Source organism: Choloepus didactylus, chromosome X (genome assembly GCF_015220235.1).
Source record: "Choloepus didactylus isolate mChoDid1 chromosome X, mChoDid1.pri, whole genome shotgun sequence".
Lineage (NCBI taxonomy): Eukaryota > Metazoa > Chordata > Mammalia > Pilosa > Megalonychidae > Choloepus > Choloepus didactylus.
Window position 1 is genome coordinate 3259020 of NC_051334.1, and position 17306 is coordinate 3276325.

The 17306-nt window shown below is 37.8% G+C and overlaps 1 long non-coding RNA gene across 1 annotated transcript; it reads left to right on the forward strand.

Annotated features, from left to right (window-relative positions):
- Positions 1 to 4442: 4442 nt before the first annotated feature.
- Positions 4443 to 16721, forward strand: LOC119523788. The gene is made up of 2 exons (XR_005214666.1): positions 4443 to 4518; positions 16360 to 16721. It is a non-coding gene; the product is annotated as an uncharacterized LOC119523788 (long non-coding RNA).
- Positions 16722 to 17306: the final 585 nt, after the last annotated feature.

The following is a 17306-nucleotide window of genomic DNA, read 5'->3' on the forward strand; positions in this document are numbered from 1 at the left end:
TCATGGGAAGAGGAGTTAGTTTGTTTCTGGGTTTCTGATAATATTTTGCACCTTCATCTGGATGGACATACATTTTCATTTTGTAAAATAATCAATGGTGTTTTATGCTGATGAATTGAACACTTTCCCGTAAGTATGATTTACTTCAATACAATGATTTCTTTAAACAAAAATCACTTGCATTAGTTCTTTATTTTTTTCAAACTAGTACAGGAAATGTATTTCATTTTGAAGCAAGTGCTCCCAGCATTGGCGTAAGTAGTCCTGTATATTGGATGCACGTGTTTTGTTTAGTGACACTGGTAGAATTCAATGGTATTCAACAATAATTTCATTTCTTGAATGAAATTCCACACAAAGATACTAGCCAACATTGCAACAAGACACCCAATAACTCTAGCGGACTAAACAGAATGAAGATGCATTTCTATATTATGCTAGAATAATGTATATTTTGGCTGATCGTAGAAAGAATATAACTTTCATATAAATGGCCATGCTTTTTCTATATTAATGTAGTTATCAAAGAACTACAAACTGAGGTGTTGTTTGGAACATTTGCCTTTCTATAAAATATCATGCAAACTTCCTGACATGAAGGCTTTAAATTATTCTCTTTCTGTACCTTATGCAGGAAGTGCATATGGAAATATTCACTCAATTACATACTGGAAAGTGAATATTCAACTTTAAAGAATCCCCTTACATGATCATGTAATCAACTGAGAGCCAAAAAATTGGAGTAGTTGCTTGGTAGATTTTGCTTGCATAGTTTTTTCTTTGAAATAATTTACCAAGTTTCAATCTCATCATTACATGAAAATAAATTTGAGGAGTATAAGCAATGTGCAATCATTCATTATTTCTTACAGCACCTGTAATTAGTAAATGTATTTTATAGGGATATTGTATGGCTAGAATAATTATATAAATCTAAATATTTAAATTTTAGTAATTATTACCTTTTCAAGTTGTATTTTTTTAATTTAAAATTATAAAATTAAAAAAATCACTAAATTCGCATGGCTTAATGAAAATACTCTCAAGCATTTTAAATTTATTTTAGTTGGCTATCCTATCATATGTTTCAAAATTGTTTTTTAAAATGTATAAATGGTGATATGTAGGAAGGCTTACTTCCATAGATAACCCCATACACCTAGTCCCAGTGACTGCACTGGATAATTTTGGACATTTTTCTATGGTGACCCAGCATTACCTTATGTACTTACAATCAAATATGAACATATGTGCAAATAAAATAAACAAAAAATATATTTAAATGAGAGTGAATGAATATGTGCATGTATTACTGCTCTTTATAAATTAAAATGTAGAAGTTCTGTACCTTGATTTTTTGCCCGCCAGGTAATAGTGTATCCTCTCTATCTTTCCAAATGTCTCCAGAGGGTAATTTTTATTTTTAATTTTGAACTCCTCCATAGTACTTCATTGTTCATGAACTTGGGTTGTTTCCCATCTCTTGCCACCTTAGTTTCCTATGGCTGCTGTCACAAGGTACCACACACTTGGTAGCTTACGACAAGTTTATTCTCTCCCAGTTGCAGAGGCCAGAATCTGAAATAAAGGTGTCAGCAGGGTTGGTTCCTTCTGGAGGCCCTGAGAGAATTTGCTCCATTCCTCTCTCCGAGCTTCTGGTGTTTACCGGCACTCCTTGGTTTTCCTTGGCTTGTAGATGCATCACTCTCAGCCTCCTCCATCTTCACTTGACCTTCTCTCTGTGCACATCTGTGTCCACATTTCTGTCTTATAAAGACTCTGATCATATTGGATTAAAGGCCCACCCTGCTCCACTATGACCTCATCTTAATCTGATTGCGTCTCCAAGGACCCTATTTCCAAATTAGGTCACAATCATGGCCCTAGGGATTAGGCCTAAACCCAGCTCTTTGGGGGGACACAAAGCAATCCATAACAGATAATGTTTATGTGATAAATGTGTATATGTGTCATTTTGTACAGGTGCAGGTGTACCCAAAGAATAACGGGTTGGAAGGAAGATGGCTGGTTCAATTGGTACATCTGCACCTGCAGTTTTTATAGTTATTCCAAATTACCACCTACTCAGGCCACACCACTTTTACTCTCACTGAGACATATGAGAATGCTCATTCCCAGACAGCTTTGCTCACAGAGCATGTTGTTTAAGTTTGGATTCTCCCAATATGATGGAAAATTCCAACCGTTTAGAACTGAAACTTGCCTGGCTCTTGTTCTACTTGAACTTACTTGTGATTTTACTAAGTTTAAAATTTCAAAATTCTCATGGCAACCTGAAAATAAAGACATAACTGGGATGTGTGCATTCACTTGTTTATTCAATGAGCTGGTGTTAGCAGGCAGGTTTCTAAGCAGAGGACAGATACAGGTGAATCAGCTGACTTGACCCCCAACAGCACAGAATTTAACGATGATTAGCAATTATTAAATGCTTGCCATCAATCAGACAACAGTTGTGTGATCCATGTATTAACTCATGCAATCTCTAGAACCCTCCGAGCAGGTTCTACTTTCAAGATAAAAACATGCACACACACTGAGACACACAATGTGCATTCATCTGCTCAATGCAATCCAGACAACAAGTGTCAAAGCTGGGATTGCAAACACAACCAATCTGATTTTCCATGCTAGGCACCATCTTGAAATGTAGACATAGACAGTGGGTTAAGTCACGTCTGTGATGGCCAAGACAGAGTATCCAGTAACACCGATCTTCCCAATTGACACAAATGCCTCCTTCTCCTCATACCAGACAATTTTCTACTTGGTCCTTGAAATCTCAGCTTCTTAACTAGACTTTCCACTTCTGTCAATTCATCATCAAAAGACTTTCCAGATATTTCCCTTCCTTCAACCATCACTCCATCCAGACTTTGTCACCCCCAATTCTCATCCTTCCCAGACCCACTCAAATAAAAATGAAGAAAAAGTTTACACAGCATGTTGCCCCCATCCCTGCCAACTTATATTACATTTCCTCATGCTAAACTCTGAGACCTGATTTCTGAAAACCCATAAGGATGAGGCTTTGTTGTTTTACCCAAACTTATTTTGACCCTGCAGTAACTTCAACATTAGTCTTCTATAATATCAATAATGCTGCCATTTATTCCTATAATTGATTCTTTCCTTTAACAAACATTTATGAGTACCTCCTGTTCCACACACTGTTGTAGATATTTTAGAGGCTGCCTGCTTGGAATTTGGGAACCAATAACTTTGATGGAATATCAACCATAGCTGTATTAATGGCAATAAAAAGGTGTCTTTGTATCAAGTTGTTTTGCGGGGTTTGCTATTGAAAATTGAAAATACAGTCTGATTGCTAAGGATTTCAGTTACGATACTCAAAATCAATTCACTATGAAATCGATGAAAAACCTTGAAAGACAAAATTTCTTGCATCTAAGAGAAATAAAGATTCTTCTGTTCTTTAGGCTAAACATGACAAAAAATGGAGTGCCATAAATGACAAAAAATTAACTCCTCTAAACATTAAATTATATATACATTTCATAATTATTATGCTATACACACTACATATATTACATATTATATACAGTATTCTATATTACATATACATACAAAATTGTATGTATATCTTTCTATTCATCTATCTTTCTGTATATCTACCTACCTATCTATCTAATTATGAAATCTTCTTAATTATATATTGGGCCAAAAAATAAAATAAATGTTTATCTGATAAACAGATGGAAATCTAATTTCCTATACAGCAACATTTTCTAATAACTTTTTTCAGCAAATAAGCACAGCAAAATTAAATCCAGAGGAAGGTAATGTTATCATCAACTATTTTTAAAAATCTAGCTAGTATCCTTTAAGATCATTAAAGTCACATTTGCATGAGCTGAACTACATTCTGTCTCTAGCTTTCATCAGGCCTGCTGGCTTCACAGCAGCTGAAGGGGTTCTTGATTTCCCCAGTGGCTCCCAAAGACACGGCAAGGTTTCAAATCAAGGCCGGGCTACTCGTCTAGAATAGGAATGAGGAGATTTACTTCCTGCCAAGAACTCAGGAGTGCTTGAGAGAACAGAACGTGCTTTCTCAAGACTCTTCAACGGAATATCTCTAACAAACATGTGGAGAGGTTAAGAGAGAATTCTTTATTCTGCAATGTTTTAGGAAATGCTTAAAGATTTCCGCTGGGTTGGAGCAGTCTATAATCACCAAAATATTGGAGTGGCATTTAGAACTCCATAAGAATTTTTTATCATTTAAAGCAAATACCCTACGTATTCTCATTTGCATATGAGTGAACAAAATTTTCCATGACGTATCTGCAGTAGCAAGGGCTTCCACAATCTGTGGGAAATATAAGATACATCTAAAACCTATAGCTCCTAATTCCTAAGCCTACTGATCATTGTAGTAGAGTGTCAGCCCCCCTTGAGTCCTGGAATCGAGGCTCAGATTCCCTCACAATTTCATCAGCTGTACCCTGGGACTCTTGGTCTTGAATCTCGGGTGGGGTAAGTAGCAGATCATTGGTCTGGGGCTCTGATGTCCTAGATTTTTGACCCTGCCTTGGCTGAACTGCTGTTGGCAGCAGTGATGGGGAGACGCAGTGGCAATGCAATTCCCATAGATAGAAAATCTTGGTGAGATCTGAGTTTTCTAAGAGTCTGTGTGCTGGTGTTTACGGGAAGCCAAGCTTCTGGAACTGGATTTTTCAAGGTACTTGATTTATAAATCAAGGATCCACGGTCAGATCATTTTGAGTGTTTGGTGACCAGACTCTAAGGAAGTTGGCACAGGGTTAGAGCAGTGGTTATACGTTGGGGGCAGTTTTGCCTCCAGGAAACATTCTGCAATGTCTAGAGATCTTTTCGGTTTTCACAACTGGGAGGGGATTTACTGGCCCCTATTAGGAAGAAGAGAGGGATGCTACTCAACACCGTACAATGCACAGACTTATTATGTAGCTCAGAACGTCACCAAATGCTGAGGTTGACAAACCCTGGGCCAGAAGCATTAGAAATGATTGCTCAAGAGAACTGATGTTGTCAAGTTATCAGAGTTCAGTTATGAATGAGAGTGGGGTCTCTACCACGGAGGTGGGCATCTGTTAGGATTTTAGGGGAATTGAAAGTGTAGATAATTTATGGGCTGCATCTTGGAGTGCAAGAGTTGAAGGAGACTGTGTATATCTTAGATCTTGGGATTTGCTACACTGCCACTCTTTAATAATTAGGAACTGAGCTGTTTGGCTTCACCGGGGCTGGGACTCAAGGTCCCAGATCTTGAGTTTGAGTTCTGGGTCCTTTGACAAGACCCAGATGCAGAGCTGTTGGTTGCATGTAGTGAGTGAATATGATGGGGAAAGGCCTGATGGAAAAATGCAGAGAGATTGGAAAACAGCCAGGGTGCCTGTCTCTGCTCTATACATGGACTCGTTCTTTCTACTGCCTGGAAAAGATATTCAAACTCAACCCTCCCAGCCACAAGAGGCTATTACACAGACAATAAGTGAGATATTGATGTGAGGTTTACTGTAAAAACTCAGCTGTCCTGCATCAATTGATCTTCATAAGAAAGAGGAACTATGTTTTGTCAATGTGTTTCTTTATTGTTGTTAAATGTTTGTAGCCTTGTACAATTATGCAGAGGAATGGGATGTGATTTAAGATTCCCTTTGTGTAGGTTTGATGGGGGAGTATAAATGAAGTCTTGTTTTACAGAGATTTGCCCTAAAGACCTTCCATAAAAAGACTACGTTTTCATGAGAATTTTTTGTTTTTCAGCTTTATTCATCTTTACAACTAAATACAATTGATACATAGTTTCCCTGAGGAGTGCTGGGTCTGATTATAGCTGCATCTGAATAAGGCACAATTGCATCTGGTTGGTAAACCAGACTCATGCAGCACTGACACAGAAAACACACTCTGAGAAAGCTGGGTCCAAAAATAACCACGTCTCTCAGATCTTTTAGGAATTCCTCTCCAAGGCCAAAATGATCTGGCAGCCTCTCTTTAAATCAAAGATACATCATTGTCACCAAAGGAATGTTATTAACAAGAAAGTATTTGCTTTAGTAGGCTGTAACATACAGAGAATAATTATGATTCCACTTATATGAAAAAGCTAGAATAGGCAAATTATCATAGAGACAGAAAGTAGATTACACATTAACAGGGGCAGGGGGAGGATGTATGGAAAATTATTGTTTAATGTGTACAGGGTCTTTGTTTGGGGTCTTAAAAATACCTCAGTAATGAATAGTGGTGATGGCAGCACTGAAATGTACACTTTAAAATTGTTAAAATGGAAATTTTGTGATATATACATATATTTATGTGTATATATGTCACAATAAAAAATAACAGCAAATGATTAACTTAATTATTGAAATGGTTAAATTTTTAAAAATACAAAATTCAAATACTGGTTTGCTATTTACCAAAATCATTGAAATATTATTGTTCTTTCTTTTATAATAATGCAAGCATTGCATGCGTTTTCCCAGTGAATGGGTACCAGAGGGACAGTAATTATCTGTATCAAATATATCTTGGGACTTTGACTGTAAAATAATATTTCTAATATCATCCAAATATTAGCTTTCATTCTTAAGTGGAAGAGTTGTTTCCCAAGATGTAGGAATTTGTATCCCTGTTGAGGAAATAGGACTAGGTTCAGGTTCCAACTCTGACATTTACATGATCCTTAATTTGGCATATATTTTAACCTCTCTAAAGTCTTCAGGGCTTTTTCACCTGGACCACTATTTAAACCTTTCCACTGAAAAACATGGGGCAGGGGGCATATTAGTCAGGGTTCTCTAGGGAAACAGAACTAACAGGAGATATCTGTAAAAATGAGATTTTATAAAAGTGTCTCACGCAACTGTGGGGATGCACGGGTCCAAATTCCATAGGGCAGTGTGCTGGTTTGGCTATATTATGTCCCCCGGAAAAAACCATGTCCTTTAGTGCACTCTTGTGGGGGCAGATGTATTAGTGTTGATTAGGTTGGAATCCTTTGATTGGTTGTTTCTATGGAGATGTGACCCTCCCAACTGTAGGTGATAACTCTTATTGGATTATTTCCATGGAGGCATGGCCCCGTCCATTCAGTGTGGGTCTAAATTGAATCACTGGAGCCCTATAAGTGCTCAGACAGAAGGAGCTCATTGCTGTAGCTTAGAGAGACATTTTGAAGATGGCCATTGAAAGCTGACACTGACATTTTGGAGAACGCCATTTTGAAATGCAACCTGGGAGCAAGCAGATGCCAGCCACGTGCCTTCCCAGCTAACAGAGGTTTTCCAGATGCCTCCAGTGAAGGTACCCTACTGTTGATGCCTTACCTTGGACACTTTATGGCCTTCAGACTGTAACTTTGTAACCAAATAAACCCCCTTTATAAAAGCCAATCCATTTCTGGTATTTTGCGAAATGGCGGTATTAGCAAACCGGAACAGGCAGGCAGGAAGCTGGCAACTCTGATAAAAGGTCCTTGATGAACTCCCCGGGAGAGGCTGGCTGGCTGAAGAAGTGAGAGTTCTCTCTCTTCTCCCTTAAAAGTCCTCAGCTGATTGGATTAAATCCAACTGTTTGGATTCTCTCATTGTGGAAGATACTCCCTTTGTTGACAGTAGATGTAATCAGCCACAAATGCAATCAATTGACTAATGATTTGATAAACCAGCCTTCTGACTTATTAACCAGCCACAAATGTCCTTGCAGTAATGGTTAGGCCAGTGCTTGCTTGACCAGACACCTGGGCACCATCCCCTGGCAAGATGACACATGAAACTAACCATCACAGGAGACAATGGGTAAAACACATAGCACTATCAAAATCATTAATAATGGAAAACCTCTGCTAAATTATAACAAGAATTTCCACACAATTCCTGCAAGTCAAGTCAGGGTGGAAAATAAAAATCCTACCATAATGCCCCACCAGAAAGAGCAGATGTGAGTTACAGTAAAAAAATATATATATAAGTTCCAAATATTTGAGTTTTATTTTGGATAAATGATATGGGTATAAAATATTCAAATATTGTCAAAATGCATTCTCATATATTGTTTGGATTAACTCTTCTAAAATCAAAGTGAGTTAAGGGCCATATATTTCAAAAGAATTCCCAAACCACATGCACACACACATACACACACACACACACAGAGGTCATTTGGGGTTCTTAACCTCTTTGAATTTTGGTTTCTTTACTCTCCTCTACTGTAGGAAAAATAGAGGAAAAGTAGAGAATCTTGCCTCTGTAATTCTAATCATCTAACCTATAACAATCCCTTATCCTAGGACAGTCACTTACACTTGACAAATTTGGATCCTAAACTAAATTTTCCCCAGCATGTTTGGGACTCTTACAATAATTTTACACTTTGTGGCATATATATATGGGCATACGTGTAAAGCACCCATATATTGTTCCATCAAAGGAGATATGCTTTTTGCTTTAAGATTCACTCCAACCCAAGGCTTCCTACAGGGGTGCATTTCTGTCACATGAGCCCTAAGGTTTTTGGAAATTCTCCAAGCCTTAAACACAATGAGAGTTAAGAAGTCATCTCCATTGCATGGACTTGTAATGTCCTCTTTGGATCCTTTGTGCCATCTTAAGTTCAAGAACATATTATTTAAAAGACATTGCCATCAAATGTCAAATGTCACTGTGAGGGGCTCTCTGCAAATTTATGACAGGTGGACATCATCTGGCTCTTGGAAAACCTATTCCTCTACAATTTTACCCTGCCAACACCATCTAAGCTGTCACAACATTTATCAATCCACTTCAATATACGTTTGAGTGAGTTCATTGGTCTAAAAATTGGCCAACTTAATGGGGAGATGGGAAAGTAATAGCTAAATTTTTTACTTTATAAAATGTAGAAAGCAACTAATTTGAATATTAGCATCTTTTCCTATAAAGCCCTAATAATCAAATCCAAGCCCCTCTCCCAGATACAGAAATTGGGGAGCAGATCCTCCACATTGGGGTGGTCTATGTGGAGGGCAGCTGGCCCATAAAACTGTGGATTTTATGGTGGAATTCAGGACAAGTAGTCTTACTTTACATGTTTTTTGTGATCACTTTTAAAATTCTTAATTTATCATACTTTGATGCCAATTACTTATACACTTTTAAGGTTGATGCTAATTAATGCTTTTAAAGATTATTTGCTTTAAGTAAGCTTGATAAAATAAATAATTAATATTAACTATTCAAATAGTCTGATAGAACTTTCAAACTCCTATATTTTAACCTTAGGCACAGTTTTTTAAATTATTTTTGTTAAATAATACTGCATTATCTCCCAATATTTACAATGTTCATCTTTAAAAATTGTTTTAGCAGGAGGAGTGCAATAACATGTAAAGAATCTGAAATATATTATAACTGCAGGCTTATAGGGGCAATTTTCAAGAGAACACTGACCTTAAATGGGGATTTGTATTCAGAGAACATTGCCAGTCTGAAGAGGAAATCCAGTGCATGGGAGGATGGGAAGATGGCAGGCTTGATGAGATCAAGAGGAAAGTAAGTAAGTTTAGGGAGAATTGGGAAGATTAGCCTGAATTTGTGGAGCCAAAGACTGAACATAGCAGAAAAGAACAAAGGAATCCTTTTTTCCTTTTTCCTACCATAAGAGTGGAGCAAACCAGGATTTCTCCAAGGTTCTGACCAAGTGAAGATGAGGATATCATAATGTAATGTCTCATCTCAGTAACCCCAACAACAAAGACATCCAGATTCAGTTTTCTAAGAGTCCCCCTGGAGAGGGAGCAGAAGTGAAATTTGTACAGCAGAGGATAAGGTACTAAGTGGGAAACCTGACTTGGGTGTCAGAGAAGACACTAACCCTGGGGCCTGATGACCAGCTGAGTCATGCAACCCTGGAAATCCCCCTGATATCAGTAAAAGTCAGTATCAATAATGAACAGAGTCTTTGTGAACCCCCTTTGAATCCTCAAACCTGCCAGATGACAGTGCCTCAAGCAACTGAATCCCTTTGGCAAGATGGAAAATGAGGAATAAGCAAACCAAAAATCAATCCATGTAGTAGACTGAAATAAGTATGCCAATTTAGATATGTTCTTAATCTTAATCCTCATTCCTGTGGTTGTAAACCCATTGGACTTCTTGAAGATCTATTTTTAATTAAGATGTGGCCCAACTGAAAGAGGGTGGGTTAATCCACAATACTGGGGGATTTCTGAAGAGCCAGAAGCAGGGAGTCAGCAAATAGAGACAGAAGAACAGAAGAAAGGAGAGGCATCACCAAGGAATGGGAAAGTCAAGGAACCCCGAGGATTGCCAGCCAGTCAGTGCCAGAACACCACTATCTGCGGGAAAAAGCAATCCTTGAAGGTATGTTGATGTTGAATTTCTGACTTCTGAAATCATGAACCAATAAATTCTTCTTGTTTAAACCAACCCATTGTTTGGTATTTGCTATAGCAGCTCAGGCAAACTAATATAATCCATATTATGAAAGTCCTCAGTGATTTAAAATGGAGTATTGTATCCACTAGAGATGCACATTGAGAGAACAGAGATGGATGTTTTCATTTAAGTTACTGTGCCAGTTTGAATGTATTATGTCCCCCCAAATGCCATTATCTTTGATGTAATCTTGTGTGGGCAGATGTTATCAGTGTTGATTAAATTGTAATTCTTTGAGTGTTTCTGTGGAGATGTGCCCCACCCAGCTGTGGGTCATGACTCTGATTGGATAATTTCCATGGAGGTGTTGGCCTGCCCATTCAGGATGGGTCTGAGTTAAATTACTGGAGTACTATATAAGAGCAGACAGAGGGAGCAAGCTTGCTACAGCCAAGAGGGACTCTTTGAAGAATGCACTGGAACTGAGAGAGGAGCTTCAGCTTACAGAGACATTTTGGAGATGGCCTTTGAAAGCAGACTCTTGCTCTGGAGAAGCTAAGAGAGGACAAATACCCCAAGGGCAACTAAGAGTGACAGTTTTGAGGAACTGCAGCCTAGAGAGGAATGTCCTGGGAGAAAGCCATTTTGAAACCAGAACTTTGTAGCAGATGCCAGCCATGTGCCTTCCCAGCTAACAGAGGTTTTCCAGACACCATTGGGCATCCTCCAGAGAAGGTACCTGATTGCTGATGTGTTACCTTGGACACTTTATGGCCTTAAGACTGTAACTGTGTAACCAAATAAACCCCTTTTAGAAAAGCCAATCCATCTCTGGTGTTTTGCATTCCAGCAGCATTAGCAAACTAGAACAGTTGGAATATCAATCCATATAATAATAATTTAGTGAAAGTTCCTCCTTGCATGGAAGGTCTCACAGCCATTCAATGTGTCTCTCTGATTTGAAATAATCTAGAAAAGTGTTTCCCCCAAAGTTTAAAATTCCCCCTTTAGAGTAAAATCATGATTGTTTTGGCCACTGATTCCATTGTTCTTTGATTTTACAGATAGTTGTCTTTACACATGCACTTTTAGGAACTCAAATGTAATTTTATTCTCCTTAATCTATGTTGTTGTTATAATTTATGAAATATTTATTACTCCCTTTTAGTGCCTATTATAGGCCAAATGCTGCATTTCTATTATTTCTAATTCTGACACGATCTCTACACATGATATATTCTTATTGCTACTTCTGAGTGAAGAAAATAAAACTCAAATTAAGGGAGGTAATTTGAGAGAAAAGTCCAAATGATTCTACAAAATTACACAGTCATGCTTCTCATTACCATTCCTTTAGCACATTAATATTGTTGATTAAGTGAACCATCATCATGTGGAGATTATGAAACAGCTGTTTAAATCAAAATTATTTGCTAATATAGAAGAATTATTTAGATATAAATTAGAGAAGTGGGATAGAGATTATTTATCTGCCATGTTTCAAAAAAGAAACCTTTTGTATGAAATGATATTATGGATTTAAGAGATGGTTGGGAACTAACATAAATCTCAAAAACAGAAAGAAATAGAATTTCAGGTTTGCTAGGATAATATGACTTATGTTCTTACAAACCATTCAATAATTGAATGGAAGGTAAGGTGACCATTAGAAATAGTTAACCTAATCACATTGCTATTAAAAGTAGATGTAGGAAAACTATACAAAGCAAAATAAAGACTATAGGGAAATAAATTATTCAAAACTCTATTTTGGTTCAGTAAAGTCATTCAGAAGATTTTTTTTCACTGCGTGATTTTCAAGAGATTTTCCCTCAAGGTAGCCAAAGCAGAGAAGTAGTTATTAGCAGAAATACGATTGGGTTTCCTTAAAGGATGTAGTTGTTTTATATTACAGATCTGAAAGATATGTTTTCAGAAATTTAGAGGTTTAGATGTCATTTAAGGATGCTGTCTGCTTGGATTTTGGGCTGTGGGGCAATTTGATTTTACTGAAGTCCTTTTATTTGGCTTTTGAGACTCTCAAGAGATATGCCAGGTATGATATATCAAAGTGTTTTGTTAAAATGGAACAGCCCCAATTTCAATCAAAACAAACACATCTTTATATTGTATTTTTGTCACCAATTATTCTTCAGATGGGTAATAAAGAAATTACTAATGTTTGTGGCTAATCAGTCCCTTTATTTAAAAGAAAATGTGAACTTCAACATCCATCAGGCCTAATTAGTCTTAATGTAATAAATTCATAGAATTCATAACCTTCTTTCTCTCTGTACTTTGCAATGATACAGAATTTAATAAGATGCATAGTCAAGAGTGTGTGTATATATATATATATATATATATATATATGTATCTGTGCTACCCTGGAAAAGACATTGTTAGTATTCTGGTGAAATTGCAAATATCACAAATGTAGCACATATAAAACCAACAATTTATAACTGTTGAGGAAAAAGGGTTGATTCTGGTTTCACTTAGGGTTTTAGATATGACTATCAGAACTGACAGAAGTGTTTCGGCCTGAGATTTTTAATTTACTTTGTGTTTGATTTGGGGATATGTGTGCTGGAATAAATATTTCTATGGATATAATCAAGTATAATATGTATCTTTGCATGCAAAACACTGCCTCATCCATGGTCAACAAATTTGTTTCTGTACTGAAGCACTTGGCTGTGCTCTTGGAAGTGAATGGTTGGTCCTTCTGTTCTGCCACCAGTTGAAAAATATGACTGATATACCTTGCTGCAGAAGCTCTTCAAAAATATAAGTTGCATGAAGGTTGCAGCTCAAGGGCATTGGCCATGGGGAAGATTAGACACTTCCACTACCCTACAGACCTTGAGTTCAATATCAGTCTAGCCACACCTTGATGCAGGTGTGAGGCCACCTAGTTGACAGTATACCTGCTGACCTGGAAATCATTGCCCTCACCCTACCATTCAAAGTGCATGCAACTTTGGATTCATCAGTGAAGTTGGCTCATTTCACCTGTAAGACACGTGAGGGATTACATGTTTTCTAATTCTGCTTCACTCATTAGCATTTGCCCCAGAAGGGCATAGTCTTTTGAGATCACTGAAGTCACCGCTGTCATATCACTTCATTATATTTTATGCACATTGAAAGCATCTTGTCCCAGAAAGCAAAATATCTGAAAGGATGTTGTGAAGACAGCATCCCCTCGATGCTCAGATTAGAGTGGTAAGGCACCCCTGGGGTACAGTTGAGCTGGTGGGTTGCAGATCTTCATGAAACATATTAGTGTTTCCTGGGAAGCACATCCTTGGTGCTATCCGCCCTCAATCCACGGATTAGGTAGCAGGGATCACTGTCAGCCTAACTGATGGAAACATAAAGATGCAAAAAGTGTAGTGCGTGGACAAATCAAAATGTTTCATTTCATCAATATTTAAGTGAGAAAAGGTCCACAAACTGGAGATGCTTATGAGAACTGTATTGCTACTGCCCAAGGTATGAGTCATCCAACAGGTCAGTAAAATATAGTGAATGCATTTTGACTATATTTTTGTCAGTGTTGACATTTAAAGTTATGGAGTCAGTGGAACATGGCGGCATACAAGCCTAGCAGTCATTCTCAAGGTTTCGTTGATCAACTTGCTCCATTGGAATCACCCAGAAAAATTGTAAAAATACAATTCCTTGGCCCCAGTCCAGACTTGATGGACCAGGATCTCAAATACTGATCATGTATCTACGTGTTTACCAAACACCCCGGTGGCTCATATGCAAACCACGAATGGAGAGACATAAATCTTGAGTTGTTGGGTGAAGATTTGCGAGGAAATCCACACTTCTTGCCGGAATTAGGACTTCAGGATTCCAGCCAAGTAAGCTGGGAAATGAGGACTATTCTCTAAATTCAGTGAGGGAAACAGAGTATTAAGTTGGATGCTGTTGCCAAAACTCAGATACCCTGGCTCAGAAAATGCAGTGGAAGAAAGGGCATCACTGGTATCAGAATTGTCTCCCAGAGACAGTTGCTATAACCCCACCTGGCACTGATGGGTGGGAAACTCTTAGTCAATTTGGACTGGAAGTAAGAAGTAAGGGATGTTCCCTGGAAGTTTGTGGAAGTTAGAATAGGGAGACACAAGTTAGAAAAAAAAATGAGAGACTAAATCTCAAAAGTCCCAGCTTAGCCCCACTTCAGACTGGGAGCCAGTGATCCATGGGGATATTTCAGCAGGATAAAGAGGGTCTAAGATTGATGTTAAGACATCAAGTGCAGAGTTTTTGTAGGGTCTATCAAAATGATTCATCAGAGAAAATTTGTCTCAAAAAACAGGCAAAGGTAAACAGGATTAGTGACCCTATTGTGGTAAAGAGCTAAGTTTCAAACTTTATTTCACAGATGGCATTGGACAGCAACAACAGCTTTGTGATACGTAGCGATCATTTACATCAAAAGAACAAACACATGAGTGGTATCCTTGGATGTAAAAGATAATTTTATATAAATAGAAGTGTCAGTTTGAAAGAGATAACTGGGTACTTAATCCAGACAAATAGCCTTAAGGAATGTTTCTGTGACAATTCCCACCAAAAAAAAACTATTCTATGCCAACACACTACTTTCCATCTATTCCAGTTATAAAAAGCATTGCTATTACAATATTGCATCTTTACCACAAGAAGGACATCTTTGAAATGTTTATGACTATAATAGAATTATATTGACTTCTGTTGCAAACTGTGCTATGGATATTATTACGGTTGTATCAATGCAATAGAATATAATGTTTATCCAGTGGATTTTTCTTCTGAGAATTTTTTTTAGAGACCCAGATTCCTTTCCATTTGCAGAAAACTGTGACAATTACTTTGTAAGACTTTATATTAAAATACAGACAAGTGGCATAGACACAATTGTTAATGAGCAAATGCATCCAATTTGCTAACTCAATGGGAAAAAAATGAAATAATTAATATGTCCATATCATCTTATCAGAGTCATATCTGTGAGCTTCAAATGGTAAAGCACAGAAAGCTGAGATTATCTTTTGGTTTGGTTTGGTTTACTTTAACTAAAAAAAAATGTACAGAAGTAGAATCATCATCCCCAGTAGTAAGCATTCTATAGGAAATCACAAGGCTAGGAGTATTTTTAAGGGAAAATATGCTCAGTGAGTTCCAGGAATTCACAATCTAATGCAGAGAGTTTAGTTGGGGGTATTTCTAAATGGAAACTGCAAAATGAAAATGGAATAAGCCAAATTCTAATGAATGCACTGCTATTAAGAAGCTATACCAAAGACTGATGTTATTTGAACCAACAGAATTATTACTATAAAAGAGAAACACGTCTTTTGGAACTCACCGACTTTAACGAAAGCTCCGGCAGTTCATAGACCGTGAGGGAATAAGAGAGGAGTAGCGAGTTAAGAGAAATTTCATTCTGAAACCTTCCTGCTTGAGTCCGAGGAAGCTGTTGTTGTCCGATGCCATCTGTGAAATAAAGTTTGAAACAGCTCTTTACCACAACAGTAGGGTCTCTAATCCTGTTTATCCTTGCCTATTTTTTGAGCAAAATTTTCTCTGATGCATCATTTTGATAGACCCTACAAAAACTCTGCACTCAATGTCTTCACATCAATCTGAGACTCTCTTTTATCCCAGCCAAAATATCCCGATGGATCGCTGACTCCCAGACTGAAAAGGCATCAAGTTGAGTCTTAATAAGAAGTGGTGTCACCCCTCACCTGTAGTTTAGGGGCAGAAAATGCCTTGGCGTAGCTCAGAGGGCATCATCTACAGTCCCTGGAGTTTGGAGAACTCAAGTGGACTAGAATTTGACTCATTCTTAAGACACCTAAAGGGCAGCTGACCAGCTTCTCAGATGGGAAGGAAAAGGATGTATCGATTGTCTTGTGTTCCAAGAGGGCACTGAATCCAATTTTTCTTGCAGATCCTGCAGGAAAGAAATGTAGTCAGACAGCTCAGAACCTGCACGTGACTGAAAGGACAGAATGATCCCAGCAAGAAAAGTCTCTCTGGAGGAAGAGGCTGCAATGGATGCATTCCAGGCTTCTATGGAAAGACCAGAGGCGTGGAGTGATGTTATCATCCCTAAAGAACCACAAAAGTGCCGCCCGAGAGCAGACCCCAGCTCCAGACACCTGCCCAGCCCAGGAACAGCTGATGTGAGGGCATCTCATAGACAAACCCTGTTGGAAAGTTCCTGCTCTGTTGGCTTTTTCCTCCCCTCCCTTCCAGCCAGAGGGATCAGAGTTCAAAATTGGCAAAAAAAAAAAAAAAAAAAAAAAAAAAGAGAAGAGGCAGGCAAAAGGGAAGAAGCCTTTTCCCTCCTTTCTCAATGAACCTTCTCAGCACTGAACATCCCCCAGCAGAAGGAAAAAAAGTCTGTGTCAATGAAACAGGAGTTTCTAGTAGTATGTGCATCTGAGATTTTAAAATAGGGTTGTGTTTTATGATTTCCAGGGTTTAGGGGATATGGGTACGTTCGTTTTATTTTCTAGGAAGGACCCGAAAAGCTGAAGGACATAATCAGGTCAGGGACAGTTTAACTCCAAAGAATTGAATTGAACTGAATGTCAAGTTTCATACTTAGGATCCTTACCTGTTCAACATAAAAAGTAACAAGATCAAGGTGAGAGAGCCAGCATGTAATCGAAATAAATCTTGAGTGTTGGCTGTTTTGTACACCACATATGCACATGGATTGGTGAAAGACTACATTATACAACAGAGAACTTTGGAGATTTGGTTTTTTTAATGCAATTTTACTGAGATATATTCACACATCATACAAACTATCTGAAGTCTACAGTCACTGGCTCACAGTGTATCACATAGTTGTGCGTACTTTCCCAAGATAAAATTAAATCATTTTAA